Source organism: Anticarsia gemmatalis, chromosome 11 (genome assembly GCF_050436995.1).
Source record: "Anticarsia gemmatalis isolate Benzon Research Colony breed Stoneville strain chromosome 11, ilAntGemm2 primary, whole genome shotgun sequence".
NCBI lineage: Eukaryota > Metazoa > Arthropoda > Insecta > Lepidoptera > Erebidae > Anticarsia > Anticarsia gemmatalis.
Genome location: NC_134755.1, coordinates 5,892,926 through 5,909,219, shown reverse-complemented (window position 1 = coordinate 5,909,219; position 16,294 = coordinate 5,892,926).

Genomic DNA, 16,294 nt, shown 5'->3' with positions numbered 1-16,294 from the left:
AGTATTGCCTTTTAGCGTACGTAGTCTTAACATATTCTGTCGGTGCAACGCGATGTTTTCGTCTTCTTTCCGTTAGAAGTGGCTTGTAGGGCAATACTTTGTGTAATTTTATCACAGTATGGAGAATGAATAATTTTCTGACTGATAGTATATTGCTGAGGGAATACAGCTCGTTGGTTGGAAATCTATATGGCTTGGAATACATGACAAGAATCTAATGAAGAATTGCCTACAATGTCCTGTTTGAACCGCATTTGTTATGAGTTATGCTTAGAAACGTCTCTAAACTACGTTAGATAAAGAACGTTCGTCGCAAATTAGTGCTATTGATCCTTTCTAATTTAAATTAGATTATTTGTCAGTAGCCTGAGGTTTGTTAATACCCCCGGTCTGTAGCAATAGGCTCATAAGATATTACATAGGACTTACAATGTAAGCGGCGTCTACAACTTCAGGTATTATAATTTCAAACTTTTGCTAAAAACCAATAAGATATCGTACTACTGTTGAGGCGAGCCATGCATCAAAACAATACAGACAAACACTCCCATATCTAGACTAAACACCGGAAGTGAAAACGCAAAATATGCCAATAAGCCACCAAAGGGCCGCAATTACGGCTTAACGTCCAATGTGAAGATGTCATTTCACCCGTTCCGCCAAATTGGAGGTCATTCAATTTGCATATAAAGCGTGCAGAGGCGTCAATAGTATGGAGAGGGCTCGATACGAGTCCCATTCGCTGGAATACGACCCAGGACCGATGACCATTGTCGGCAACGAACCTTGTTTACATTATATGAAATGAATGACGTTTTTACGCAATACACTCTGTTAATAACATTATTCAAAGCGAACGGTTTATAAGCTAAAATTAGCGAAATTCATTTATGTCAGAATTGCAGCCATTTATTTCAGTAAACGACGTCATTAATTAGGTAAATCAGATAACGTGAATTGCACAAAGTTACGAAGATTAATCCGGAAGGCGGAAGCTTGGAAGCGGCGGCAGTAAATTGAGAATTGCAGGAGTCATCATTTTACTTAACTTTTCAAACTGTATCTCTGTACAATGCCGACTTTAGAAGTTTAATTTTATTGATCAATGAGATAAAATTGCAGAATTGAAAAATGAACGGTTGTAATTAAATATTATCTTGAGTTATTTATATCTACTGGTTTTTATAAGTATCCAATGAGATATTACGCATCGTAGATGTTTTAGTCTGATATATTATTATGATACAACCATTTACATCAATATTCACTGAAATTTATCACTCAAGAACTACACTATTTGTTACCTTAAACTACGCTAGTTTACACCCGGTAAACTAAAAGCAATACATCAAAACTCTTAACCACTATACTTTGCTAACGTTCTCTCTCTCCAGCACTAAACATACTAAAGAAACTATAACACGAACTTTAAAACATTTAGCTATGAACAATGGTACCACAGAACATCTCGTTCATCCGATGTTCAAAGATTCAGCGAGAGATAAAGGAATACGTGAAGTACTTAAAGTGCATACTCATAAATCCGTATGCAATAAAATACACGTACAAAGTGGCACGTGACTACAGAACCTCCAAGTTGAGATGTAAATATTTACTGTTACATTTTATACCCAGTTTTAGTTCCAACATAAATCTATGTTTATGATTTGGGCGTTATATTATATTTGGGGAAAGGGTTACGCAATTCTTAAGCTGGCGCCACACATCGTCTTCGAGACAATTTCCCTAAAATGTATGGAGATAATCCCTTTTTTGAAGTGTTAGAGATTTTGCGGTCTTTTATTGCAGACCCACAAGAAAGGCATAGGCGCCAGCTATGTGCAAATATTCACACCAGCACAACATCACATAAATCTATACAAATGCGAGAATGTATAGAAGCTGCGATATTTTGCCGTCGGCCCCTTTAGGCATTATCGAGAAACGGTGAAATAATTGTTTAACTAACACCTGCATAACTTGTAACTGTACTTACTGTATATTTCAAACGTAATTTCTATCTGTATGTAAGATGTAGAATATATATTTTTACATACGACACCTATAAACCCATAAAAAATACACCTATAAAAAAATTCTAACTTTTCTCACCACGCCAGGTCGCCACGCCGATACCACTGCAACGGGAGGTCGTGGGTTCGATTCCCACACGGAGCAATTATTTGTGCGATCCACAAATAATTGCTTCGGGTCTGGTTGTGCTTTGTGTCCGTTGTTTGTATGTTTGTAAAAGTCCCCGCGACACAAGAGCAATTCTTAGTGCGGGAGTTGTCTTTAAAACAAAGAAAAAAAAAAAGAAAGAAACCACTTACTGTTTCAACTTGCATCCAGCAACGCCGCTTTAGTGTCGGTCCGAAAGGAAACATTTAAAATTGTCTATTATTACTCAACCTTTGTGTTCTATATCTATTAAATACGTTGAGAAATATCTTCGCAGTTACAGCTTATTTAATTGTAAATACTTCATAGTATTTGCAATGCACTAGTATGTAAGTCAATCAAATATCGCCGGGAGCTACCGTGAACGCCAGAGGTTCATTCCAAACGTTCTGTGAGTTCTATTACGATCCGCGGAACTATTATAATGAACTAGCTACCTGCTTCATCGCCTCTGGGTTCACTTACGCATAGTAGTATTCTCGCAACTTGGTAATAGTCGTAAATTACACCATATGGACATTGACACCGAATATATGAATGGTCATTAAAATTAATACACGAACACCTCCGTATCCTATTTTAACAGTAAGTGTCTATTTGTATGCAATGCTCGTAAATTTTACTTGTCCGTTTAGAACTGTTTACTGGATTATTGCAGTTTAAATACCAACAAATGTGTTTAAATTCTTCTACTTTCTCGAAATTAAGACTACATTCTTAAGAATGGGACTTGTTTTGCATTGATACGAGAAACTTTCAGTTTTTAGAGTGTCTTTAAAAAAAAACAACAAACGCTGAAAGAAGTTAATTCTAAGCCTCGGTATAAAAACAGAACCATCCTTGCGGGACTATTGTAGTAAATATAAATAAGTACAAACATTTGGTCACAGTCTACCTTAAAACTTTTAGTTTTAAATAAAGCTTATCTTAACAGTAACTTGAAACCTCAAACTTACCTAACAATACTATAAAATAAACACAACACTGTAACTCCGGTATTTCCATTCGGAAAAGCAGCCAAATTTTCACGCGGGCTCTATAAAACTGTCATTAGTTCGACTTCCCGGTTCATATGGCGCTCTATAGTACCATTTTATAATCCTACTCACTATCAGGAGTCGAAAATATGACGTCTAGACTAGACGGTAAGGAAGAAACGGCCTGCGACCGTCGTCTTTACCGCCAAAGACGGCAAACTGCGCGAAAGTGATACCGAGCGATACGCAGTCACGTAATTTCACATTTACATGCCGTGCTTTGAATCGCTACCGTTTTCCGAATAGGAAAATATAGGGAAATAGTTGTTAAGAAATATAAAGTTAGTGTAGCTTGAACTTTATATTTGCAGATCGATTTATTGAATGTTTGTTATTTTAGCGAATATGTAATTATTTAGTATCGACCGTCGTAGTAAACTGGATCTGTATGAAAACAAAGAATAGTAAACTTTCAAACATACGGTGTACTTAAAATAGAAAAGAAGAAAACTTGGAACAAAGTACCTACATAAGTGTACTAAAAAGGACTGAATGCATTCTGTAGAAAACAACAATAGATGAGTAGCAATCGTTATTTAAACTAGAGCCAATTCAAGGAATAATACTGCAATCGTACTGACCAACAGGAACTAGTTAATTTAAAGCAGCAAGAAAACACCGCAATAAAATACATTTAGCAGTGAGCACGGACTTCTACTGGCCAGAAATCCAAAGTTAAAACAAAAAGCAAAAGAAGAAAGGCTACATAATTGAATGGAACATTATTTACTTAAACTAAGACAGTATAAATCTCCGTTGTAGTACAAGCAACGATAAATTTTCACGAAGCTTTGCAAAGCGACCTTATATTAACGGAGTGGGTCCCAACCTTAAATAATTAGCCAATTAATTTTGTTTATTGTATGAGAACGTTACACAAGTAATGGGTACACGTAGTTGATAACACGTTATTGAAATATTATAATTGCTTTGACGACTTGTAGGGTATAATTTTGATTAGTACGTTTTAAATACTTCTGAGTAATTAACAGCACGCTACGAGTCTCCTTCCGTTCAAAGTCGTTGAATCATTAGGCAATGATAGCTATATAGCAGACCTTTAGTGCTTAAATACTCGTTTAACACTAGTTTTCATACTTTTGTATAGAGTGTTTTCATTAAAAACAAATAATATTGAATATTATAATTTATACGATAAATAGAATAAAAAGGAACAATTATTTCTAGTAAGGAAAAACCTTGTCTTTCCATTTTGATCTTAAGCAATCAATTTGCTCAAGATCAGTTAAGTTAACATTTCCTTAGAAAATGTTCGCGGTTTTGTTGATTTCTATTGGTTGAAGTAAAGCCAATACAAGTTCTTTGTGCAATTTGAACAATTCTCACAAAAGCTGTCAGGTACAGGTTGTACAAATAAAATAGCAAATTGATATTTTTTGTATCGTTCTCTTTGAATTCGCTCGATAAAGTTTCTTTATAAATTAGTGAAAGTGCATAGAGACTTACGTTTTATTAATCTATCTTTACTATATATACTATACTATACTATATTATTATAAAGCTGAAGAGTTTGTTTGTTTGTTTGTTTGAACGCGCTAATCTCAGGAACTACTGGTCCGATTTGAAAAATTCTTTCAGTGTTAGATAGTCCATTTATCGAGGAAGGTTATAGGCTATATATCATCACGCTACTATCAATAGGAACAGAGTACCAATGACAAATGTTACAAAAAAGGGGAAAATTTTGACCCATTCTCTCTTATGTGACGCAAGCGAAGTTGCGCGGGTCAGCTAGTTTTCTATAAGTTGGTACTAAAATATTATACTATACTCATATACTCATACATAGATAGATACGAAATATAAAAAGGTATCTGAAATTCACTTAGCCACGTTTATTTCAGCTACGTATTATGTTAATATCACGATATTGTACGAGTCGTAACAGTTCAACGTTTTACATAAAGCCTCAATTCTGAGAATGTTTTACAAACATTGTATTCTACACCATGAATATGAAACAAGGCTTGATTGTATTGTTTCAGCTAAAAACATATGTACATTTTTTTACTTGACATGAATCAACTTTCGCCCTAAAGATAGAAGAATAGATTTAAGTCCATTACTGATAAAATCGGAATAGCTACTTTATCAGTCTGCGAATGCAAATTTTAAACGAAAATACGATTACCTTATGTAATGTCGCAGCCAAAAATACGAGCAAACAACAATGAACCACGCGAAGGAAAATGAATAAGAAATACAGAACGGTTGCATTCCGTTTCGCGGCTGAAAATATATTCCGTGAAGCGAAATCGTGCGGAAAATTTGCAATTTAGAAGTAAAAGGGGGAATGCCAATAAGCCATCGATTATGTAGATGCAAGGCTTTTGTGCAGAGCTGCACAGTTATCATTGCATTCAGTATGCCGTTTCAAAACGATTTGTCAGGATATTTTCTAAAGGAATTTTCGTTTACGGTTTACGCAGCGTTGAAACTTGCGGTCTAGTTCGATTTTATGACGGTACCGATAAAATTTATTGGGTTCTAGCTTTAGTTAACGCCTAGGAAAGTTTTAGAAACTCCTCCGTTTATTCGGGATAAACGCCTGAAAATTTAGATTCAGAGATAAGAAAATCGGATTTTATGGCCTATAAAATCCAATTTACCCGGAAAAGGGATTCTAGACACTTAATTTGGTGCTGAATATTGCTCGACAACATCTTTGATTGTTAGAGTTCGGAAAGTACGAGCTCGTAACGATTAAACTCATCAGTTGACGTATAAAAATTGCCGAATTAAAGAAGCGAGTGATTTCTTTTGTGCCAGTACCTAGTAGCACAAATGCGCTATAACAAAGACACGTTAGAATTCTTGCAGACGACGTTCTAACAATCAGCAAGTATTGCACATTGCAGTTCTAGGTGCGAACACGTTATTGTGTTCTTAATTTTGAAAGAAACCACCTCACGTCCCATACTTGTGCTACTTCAGGATATTATTTTATATACGTTCTTACAGTGGCAACACTCAGTGGTACTAAAACAGCTATATTTAATTTTAATATATTTTAAAGACATTATACTTATGCAATAAAGCTTCAATTTGTTAAAACTGGTTTTGTTATTTGGCAAAAGTTTGATTGATTGATATTCATTATTATGAGTAAATTTTCGGAGTATTATTTTTTCAGCGCCCTTACTTTCAGCACCTAGGTTCCGGTCATACCGCAATACAACAAGAACCAATCTCATCAAGTCTATGAATCAACTAAATATTAAAAATAAAATATGCTTTTTTATTTCACATTTATTCTAGTTATATCAATACAGAATACCATTAATATTATTAAAATTATTATCTGTTGAAATAAAAGAAGAACATTGTATTTAGGTTAATACCGTGGCTCGGGAATAATGGAATAGACAGTAAATAGACAGTATCAGATGTTCGTAGGCGTAGTCTGATGAAGATGGATTACTTCACATAAAGGTATTATGGGATCTCACAATAAATGTTTTATTTATATATTACGTTGTTTTCTAAAAATAACATTATAAAAGTAATCAAAAATAATACCAATGTTGTGCGAGGAATATCTTTGTGTATACCTCTCCTAATTATACGAAATTTTGTATACAGATTTGCAATATAATTAGTTAATTAAAAACATTTTTTTTTCATTTAATTAAAATGCTCTAGGCTGAAAATATGACGTTATCTTTAATATACAGCTGTACGTTCCCAATCTTTTTTATTTAACTATAAAACCTAATGGCATTTTCATCCGTTTTTAGAACAACCCTGCCAGTAATCTCTCTCCAAACTTTCAGGTACACAGAAATAAAACAACGGAAAAGGCTCTAAACAAAAGCAAAAAGGGTTTAATGTGTCTAGCTATCTTTAAAGCGGACTTCGGTCCTTTCCGGGAGCCTATTTAAACGTACCTACGTAATAATGTAACATGTAGATCCGTGAAAAACAAGTCAAATGTCATATACGGCTTTTGGGAATAACAACCATGTTTCCGGTCACCGAATTCCGGCGAAATGACGTCACGCACTGTCGTCACATGAAAAACAGTTGGATTATTAGGTAAAATAATAAAACGTGTGTGTCGACAGGGTTAATATTTTCTACAAAAAATAAGGAGCAATAGAGGACGCTGAGAATGTTATCGATAATAATTTGAATAAAATACCTATTTGATGATGATAATTAATTCCCATATTAAATTGAAAGGAGATACCCAAACGTTTATTTACTATGCACGTGAGCTATGATAATAATATTAAATAACAATATGCAATTTAGCCACAATTTATTCAATACCTACATACATATCTCATTGAGCTTGAATTCTTAACTTAATACATAATACCTCTATATAACCGAAAGATAAGATAATAAGTCAACCAAAAAATAAGCAAATTTTTATACGAATAAAAATAATTTCCTTAGGTTAAGTTACACTAAAGCTACAAGTTAACATACAAGTATGAAAATATAGCAACAATCAACACATAATAAACTCAGTAGCACTTATTCAGTAGTACACAGTAAATAGTAAACTAAAACTCTTACAAGAAACCCCAGAATGTTTTCATATCAACGTCGTCTGTACAAACACGGGTATCTATTCATGACCTTTTGGCAGCATGTGTTCTGTAACACGACACTAGAGGGCGCTGCAGTTCGCTTGTATGTTTGTCTGTTTGTACTGCAACCCGATACGGCGCATTAAACTGGCTTGTTTTGTCTCCATTATCTTAGCTTTGATGCCAACTTTACTAGTCACATGTGGAGATTAAAAGTGGGACGTTTTGTACTAAATAATGGGTGTATTTATAAATTGTGATTAGTTTTTTTTTTGTTGTATTTTAATGTAAAGACTTGGTTCATTATTATTTTTTTAATGAGTTCCTTAATCTTTAACAGACAATTATTTATTTAAGGATAGAATACAATCTGACATAGAAAATACACAAATTTAGTAATACATCCCTACCGGTACCATCAACTAGTGGAAGCGTTTGATATTTAAAATTACTGAAATAAAATAGTTCTTGCGATATATGCTAGTGTCTCTAACCGGATTTTCATACAAGAGTGTATAGTGGAAGAAATTTGCCCTTCCAATTTTTAATATTAGTGTTGTTATTGTTCACCGTCTGTTTGTCTTTTGTCCGACTGTCAAAAACAAACCCATTAAAACTTACTAAACAATAGTTCTAAATCAAAAACCTCCCTAGAGCGTAATTAAAAAAATTACAACCGCGGAAAAACTATTAAAAAAGCTATTACGGCGTGACACGTACTTTTATGAGTGCATATCTAATATTAAAAAAAGCCTGAGACATTTTTACGTCGAAGAAAATTGCGTAGTAAATCATTAATCATGACCACAATGCGTGTCAGGGAACGACGCATGGCTTAAGGGGTATAAGGGGGCGCCGGACGAATTTCCTGTATTATAGGGAAATGAACGAAAACCTTTTTTTGAGGTTCGAAGTTCCCGCACTGTACAAGAGAGGCTTTTGTAAAGTTTGTCGTAGATTTAATGTCGAATACTGGTTTATGGAGATAAAACGATATTGTGTTGCCCTTGGTAGTGTATTAGGGAAGGGGACATTATTTATGTATTGGGTTTTTGATAGCATAAACCACTTCTAGCAAGTAGTTTTGCCAAATAAAAACCAAATGTGATTTTAATAATAAGTTCTAATATTTTTCTTTCTAATAATTTAAAGCTCGAAGTTTGCATCAAGTCTAGAACGTAAAATAATTTTACTTCAAACGAGCAACATTTTAAAACAATTCTTATTATAATTGATATATCTACCTCAACGGTTACGACTTTATACAAACGGTCAATAACACCACGAAGCTAATTAACTAACAAAATTTTATGGTCTCACATTCACAATGACCATTCTGGGAAACATTTCCCCTCGATATAACGCCATAATAAAAATAAATTACCAATATTCGCCAAAATGCAACAGAGCAGGGGCACTGGGCTGGACATTGTCCGACAATTACCGACTGTTTCCCGAATTTCCCGATACCTATAAGCTGGGTAATTGATATTTACGCTACACTAAACTCACGATTCGATGCCGTGACCAGATTTATACATCGGACAGTTAATAAATTGAAGGAATAACTTGATTAATAAATGTGTATTGCTTTATCTGGGTTAAAATTAAAGTTTTTATAGCATTGTTGTTAAATATATTGGTATTTTTTTAAAAGCTTATACCTACATTTTAAAAATATATTAATAATATTGAAATTTATCCTCTGTATAGTTATATTCCTTTTGGATGTGAATCACATTGTGAACTTTAAACAAATATCACGACTTGCATTCTTTAAGATATTTGCATTTGTGTAACAGATAAGCACAGTTTAACAACGATAACTTTATTGTTATTAAATCCCGCTTTCTCTAGAGCTCTAGTTATATTTATATTTTAGTAGTATACAATATTCATCAAGCCTAATTCAATGAACCCATAACAAACAACTAGGATTATCAGTAAGACCATAGTCTAGACTAAGAACGAGCTCCGCCCTAAGATAGGATTACTTGACTAATAGAGAGATCGTATCGCTATCCATCACACGGTGCAGTTCAAAGTTTTACGAAACATCGTAAAACATGACAAATCTAACGTTATCTCTTTTTAATTAAATCATATAACTGTAGTTTGAGTGAGACAGGAAATCGTCGAACACTAAACCCTAATTCGTTCTATTGCAATGTAATGATCACTTTAATGCTTCAAGAGATTAAATTTACTAGGAATAGATACTTAAAACTTTATAATGTAATAATGTCATTTCATTGACACCGGCCATCGGTGCGGCATTTCGCGTATACTGTCCAAGTGTGTGCATATAATTGTATACAGGTACACTAATTATACACAGGGACACTCGATATTTCTTCATTTTTATAGCCCGTTGGGATGGGTATGCGACACGATCAGAGAAAGGTTTGGCGCAGGACCGCCGGTTTTACATTCGAGGCACGGAGATCTAAGACTTAACTTCCTAACTCCGACAATCTCTGAGAAGTTATTGACACAAAAACCAAAAAAGTACTTTTTGCCCCGATCTGGGGCTTAAACCCAAGACCTTTGTGTGGCAGTCGCATCCACCACCGATTACCGTGCCACAAAGATAGTCAAGTCAATACATTCTTTGGGCTAGTCAGCTCATACAAAAAAAGAAAAAAATCCGGTTTAAAACTTTCTAAAGCGATCACAAAAGTTAGATCAACTAATTTCTATCCAGACTAAAACGATTCAATTTAAAAAATCTCAGCACATTTTAATGTTTTCAAGAATTTCTAGTCTGCAGATATACTGAGAAACGAAGAGAATTTTCACATTTGCATTCGGATAGCTGGTCTATTGAGTTACCTAGCAGGATAACTTTAGTCGACTTAAATACTTAGCCTTTATCTGAGGTTACCATTAAAAGCCGGACTTGTAAAGACGTCATATGAATTAAAGATTATACGCCAAGTAATTGGATTAATAAAGCAATGATGATTTTATGCAATCCGCTTCCAATAAAGTTTGTGTTTTAATCTGGGGGCACGGAAGTGCCCCCGCAAGTCGAGCAAAAAAAAAGCGGCACGGCCGTAACATCCTTTTCTCGAAGCAATTCGGGCTATTTTTGACACCCCTATAATTTCGTTGTGGATAAAACAAGAAGCCTGGATTTTCAGCAACTAATCAGTCATTGTATAAACACGGTATATTTAAAATTTCAGTCAATTTGAACCAGTAGTTTAAGAATGACAACTTGTTAAAATTTTGAATTTTGTCACTCACTGATTCACTGACTCACTGACTCACCGATCATCAAAAGTCTAAGGTACTTCTAGCAGACTTAGAAGCTTAAAATTTAGAATACAAATAGGGTTTAGTGTCTTAATCATGGGAAAAATTTAATATTTTCTAATTTCGGTCCAGTTTTCTAAATACACCAACTGCAACAATAACTTTGTAATCACATATAAATGTATAAGATTACAAGGTTACATTTGCAGTTAATGAATTATTATTACTGAAGAAAATAAAATAAATAGGTTCCTACTATATGAGGCATAACGGGAGGGGGTAAAGGGTGGGTAAGGGTGTTTAGCCCATGAAACTGAACAACATTCCCATAAGAAAATATGTTGAATTATGAAAAAAAAACGTCTTTCCATACAAAATTGACTCATGTTCGCTCTACAAAAAGAAGTGAGATGCCATCAAAAACATTCTGTAAAAACCTCAAGTCTCGCCGTAAAAAGTTGTGAGATCTATATAATATCAAGTCGATTAATCTATTTAGTCTCTACTTAAAGGACCTTCTGTCTTAAGTTATTACGTATGTTATTATCATGCCAATTTAAAAAAAAATCCTTTCAAACAAATAGATCGACTTGGTCATCGCAAGAAAACACAAATTCGCCATTATTAACATTTCAGGAGCATTAACTTCTTGTCGTGCTGTGTAGTGTGATACATACTAATAATCAAATCATGCGATGGCCAGGTCGGTCTATTTGTTTTAGAGGTTTTTTTTTTAAATTGGCATGATAATAACATACGTAATAACTTAAGACAGAAGGTCCTTTAAGTAGAGACTAAATAGATTAATCGACTTGATATTATATAGATCTCACAACTTTTTACGGCGAGACTTGAGGTTTTTACAGAATGTTTTTGATGGCATTTTATTTTTCAGATTAAAATTTCTTTGATCCTGCGTATTTCCAGATTACTTGCCATTAATACGCAGTAAATAAAGATTTTAATTATAAATATCAATTATTTTAGTAACTGTTATTTAATTAAGTCCAGCTTATAACACGGTTCAGATATAATCCCACTGGATTAAATTTAATGACACGTATAAGCAACTAATTGAGTTGTAAAATTAAAATACGTTAATATAAAATCCATTAATTATTAACAAGAAATTCAATGGCAGTTTACCTCTAATATTTTTCGTGCAAAAATCGCACAAATTCTACGACAGCCAAATCGTAAACGATAAACCGTAGTATTTGTCCCCACGGCAATCATTGGGTCCTTGAACTTTAAAAAAAATTATATGAACTACTAATCCCAAAAATAAACAACTAAGGAAATAAATTAACTTAATAATTTGTATTTAAGTAGTTAGTACTATTGGTATTAGATACCGCTATTGGTAGTTTTGTTTACGAAGTGAAAGAGCCAACCAACGACCATAGAACGAGTAGGTCAACCAGCCCCTTAGGCCGTGAATAATGATGATCGGACGTAATAATACTTAATAGTTTTAACTACAATTCCCAAGCATCCATTCTCAAACAATCAACTAAAACACAGTTCTCTCTACATTGTTTAAACAATAAGTTGTTAAACAACAATGAAGAGAACAACAACAATAGGACCGAACATACTTTGCAATAACGTGAATAGTTCGCGATTCTCATTTGTTTGGCTGTAAGTATCTCAGACGGCGACCACTGACAAATCTGTGGTCGTACAAACGTTTCGTTTGCGATAGTTTAAGACAAGTTAGGCAACTGAACGCATTATTCAACGATACTGACGCCATTTAACAGTGTCGCCCGCACATTTGTACCTATCGGCCTCAACAGAGAAATTATGCAAGGCCAGTCGGAATGTTGAAGATGACTTGGAAAGTACTGTGGGATTAATGCTTCTGTTTTCCGTAGTGACTGATGGCTTTGGACTATGGTTTAATGTGCTTTTCCGTTCGGGAAGTCTCATTTCACTTTAATTACGAACCATTTATAGGTACGGTGAAATTAATTTTACTTTAAGATAACTTAGGACTAATAATTTGTAGAGTTCGAATAATTATAAGTCATTAATTTCAACTTTTAGCTTATCGCTTAGACCCTTTAACTTTTGTTATTCCTGCCTGTACGTTAGCTTAGGCGTCAATTACAAGCCATTTAATACAATACCGTAACACTAGGCTTGTAACTTGAAGTAATAGCGCCTATTAAAATATAACTACAGGCTTTAACTGACTTAGCGCAATCAGTTCTCAAGTTACAATAATTACGCGATATCATATGACTAATAATATTCTCACAAATGAAAGAGGTCAATGACCTGTCACTGTGGGAATCCTCAGTACTTTCTTTAAAGCGATAATAAATTAAACTATGTTTAGGAAAGATTAATGATGGTAGAGAATATTCGATTCTATTACATTTGGTCCCGATCCTAATAGTTGATGATCAATCAATGTTTCAATAGAATTTCCAACTAAGGATCGTTATTTAAATAAATAGCGGTCAAGTTTAAGCTAAACTGTTGAAATGTGTTCCGTCGCCGCGTCGATCTGAAAACTTACTTCGATGTTGTGTGAGACTTGAATGAAATGGGTAAATGAGAACTATTTAATTGGTATGTATGTAAATATTGGTTTCGATTCAAATGATGTTAAAGCTTAACTTTAGATAAAATTTTCAGGTATTGGTTTACTTCTTAGATGACAATACTATATTATTATAAAAAAAAATGACGACAACAAGTGTTTCACGACAAAATATTGACACCTTTCGAAACTTTATCTACAAATCTAAGAATCCATTTACACCATTTTCTTATTATAAATCGTAAACCAAGTTAAAAAACAGGATTGCTATTGAACCCTCATCATTAGCGAACAATTGAACCACCAAAAACCTTCCAAAACCATCTTTCACTTAAAATACAAAGTCGTCTTCTTCAATTGTAATAGGGAACCTTAAAAGCTGACAAAGCGGAAGGAACGAGTATTGTCGAACCGACACGTGCTTTAACCATCCGGCACACCTGCTTGTTCAAATGTACAGTCGTGAACTCATGACAAATGATCGATAATCGGTACATCTACCTTACCATACTTTTTATTCTGATTTGAATGGTTGTAATATGTTTTTAACTGAGTAAAAAAGGAGGAGGTTCCCAACTTGTCTGTATTTTTTATTTTGTTTTATAACTTTTTACTGGATGGACTAATTTTGATGACTCTTTTTTGTTTGATAGGTGGTCATGGAAAGCTATGAGGTTCCATCATGATTTGGTCCAGACTTGTCATGTCTGTTTCGAAGATTTGATCCAGACTTATCGTTACTTAGTGCATATTAAATAAGTGTTGTTGTCGAAAGGCAAGAGCTTTAAGTAACACACCTACTTGTTTCTATGTACAGCCGTGAATGTACAAATGATCGATAACCAGTACGTCTACAATACCTTTTGATTTTGATGTGAATGGATGTAATGTTTTGTTCAAGCGATTTTATGCCTAATGGGTTGTTAAAGATGAACATTTAATGTTTGTTGTTACGTTTTAATTAATGATCAATTTGTACCGGTAGTTTATCATTAATGTCAGGTTTCGTTTGACTTGTGAAATATTTGTCTGTTTATTTATAAGTATAGTTCGTGGTTGGTTTTCAATACCTTCGGATTATTTATTCGTTCACAACATGGTTTTAATATAATTCCCGCGTATTATCTGTCAAAATAGGAAAATTTCTCCGCATTCAGTCATAGAGCCATTGACGATTATTAAATGGGATACGTAAATTAGACAATGGTTGTTCCTTTGGAGAAATGTATTAACCGAATAGTGATAATAATTATTGTACGTACACATAGTTACGTTACGTACGTTAATGTACAGATCGAATAAATAAAATAAGCATAAAGTGTAGATAGATCACTTTGATTTCATTGGCGTGCGTGATATAAACCTCTGAGCCTTTCCTCCACAATCATCAACACAGACAATAGATAAAAACCCTAAACTAACACGTACACAACAAAAACAAAAGCTATTAATCAACAGAACCACCAAACTAATACGATATTATGATAGGGCGCCATAACGCCTATTATGTTCAGCATTAAACTAATGTAGACAATACATTAGGTGGGAGGTATAAAAGGCTAATATTAGTAGAACAAAGAGTAATTACAAGCATCCATTATCATTAATGAACCCCTTACGTACTTGTTTAGGCGAGGTCTGCTTGTTTTTTTGGGTTTTTAAGCCTCTACGAGTCTGCCTGCATCCCTAGAGCGCGTGTTTTGATGCATATGTCTAGATGACTTTGTCGCTTTTATTTTAAAACGAGAAATAAAGCTAGAAATTCTGTAATTCTTAGTTATAGAACACGAAATATTTAACATTTACTCATCGTCTTAAATAAAGTTCGTCCTCATCAATGTAAATAAAGCCCAAACGCATTTTCTAATAACGAGATTGTATATATTGTTGCTTAGAACGAAATCGGAAACACGAGTATAAAGCTTTTCCATACGATATCATCACAATACACAAAATAATGACTAAAACAGTAGTACCTATTGTTTTATTCACAAATAAAATTTTACCTGTAATTGTCATATGTTATCCGATATTCAAATGAAGCCTACCAATTTTATTTCGCACAAAAACAATAACGAAATTCATTCACTTAATCGTTCCATATTGTCTTTCCCTACATTGCCGAAATCATTCGTGTTAGCCATTTATCAGTAAGACTTACGTGCTGACATAAATTCCGGGACAATGTGGGAATTAATTTACTTTGCGGATTCTTAATAAGACAGCTCATCCATCTGTCAGAGAACGCGACAAGGTTTAATTAGAGCTCGCTTAATTATATCGTATTTGCTTAAGTAATACGATTTACGTTTTGTGTTCTATTGCCGAAATATATTTGAAAATGTAGCACACAAATTCCCATGGTACATAGAAAATTTCGATCATATAATATTCATTTAATTAAACTAACAAACTATTGCTGTAAAATTCTAGATGCTAAAAATACTTATCCATGTACCCAATGCATTGTTTGAAAATGTTGTAGCAAAAACACAGCCGGTAATACTGTCATCAGTTTCATTAAGGTGCTAAAATATTATAATGCTTTTAATTTTCTCGAAGGTATTTTCCTTTATCCGTTAAACTGCTGATAAATTTTAACGATCTTAATCCGTTTGCAAACCACCTCAGTACCGCCCTGATTGCCCATTACACCACGAGTCTTTCGTTCCTTTTTGTACGACAGAATTAATTAGAACATAACTAAG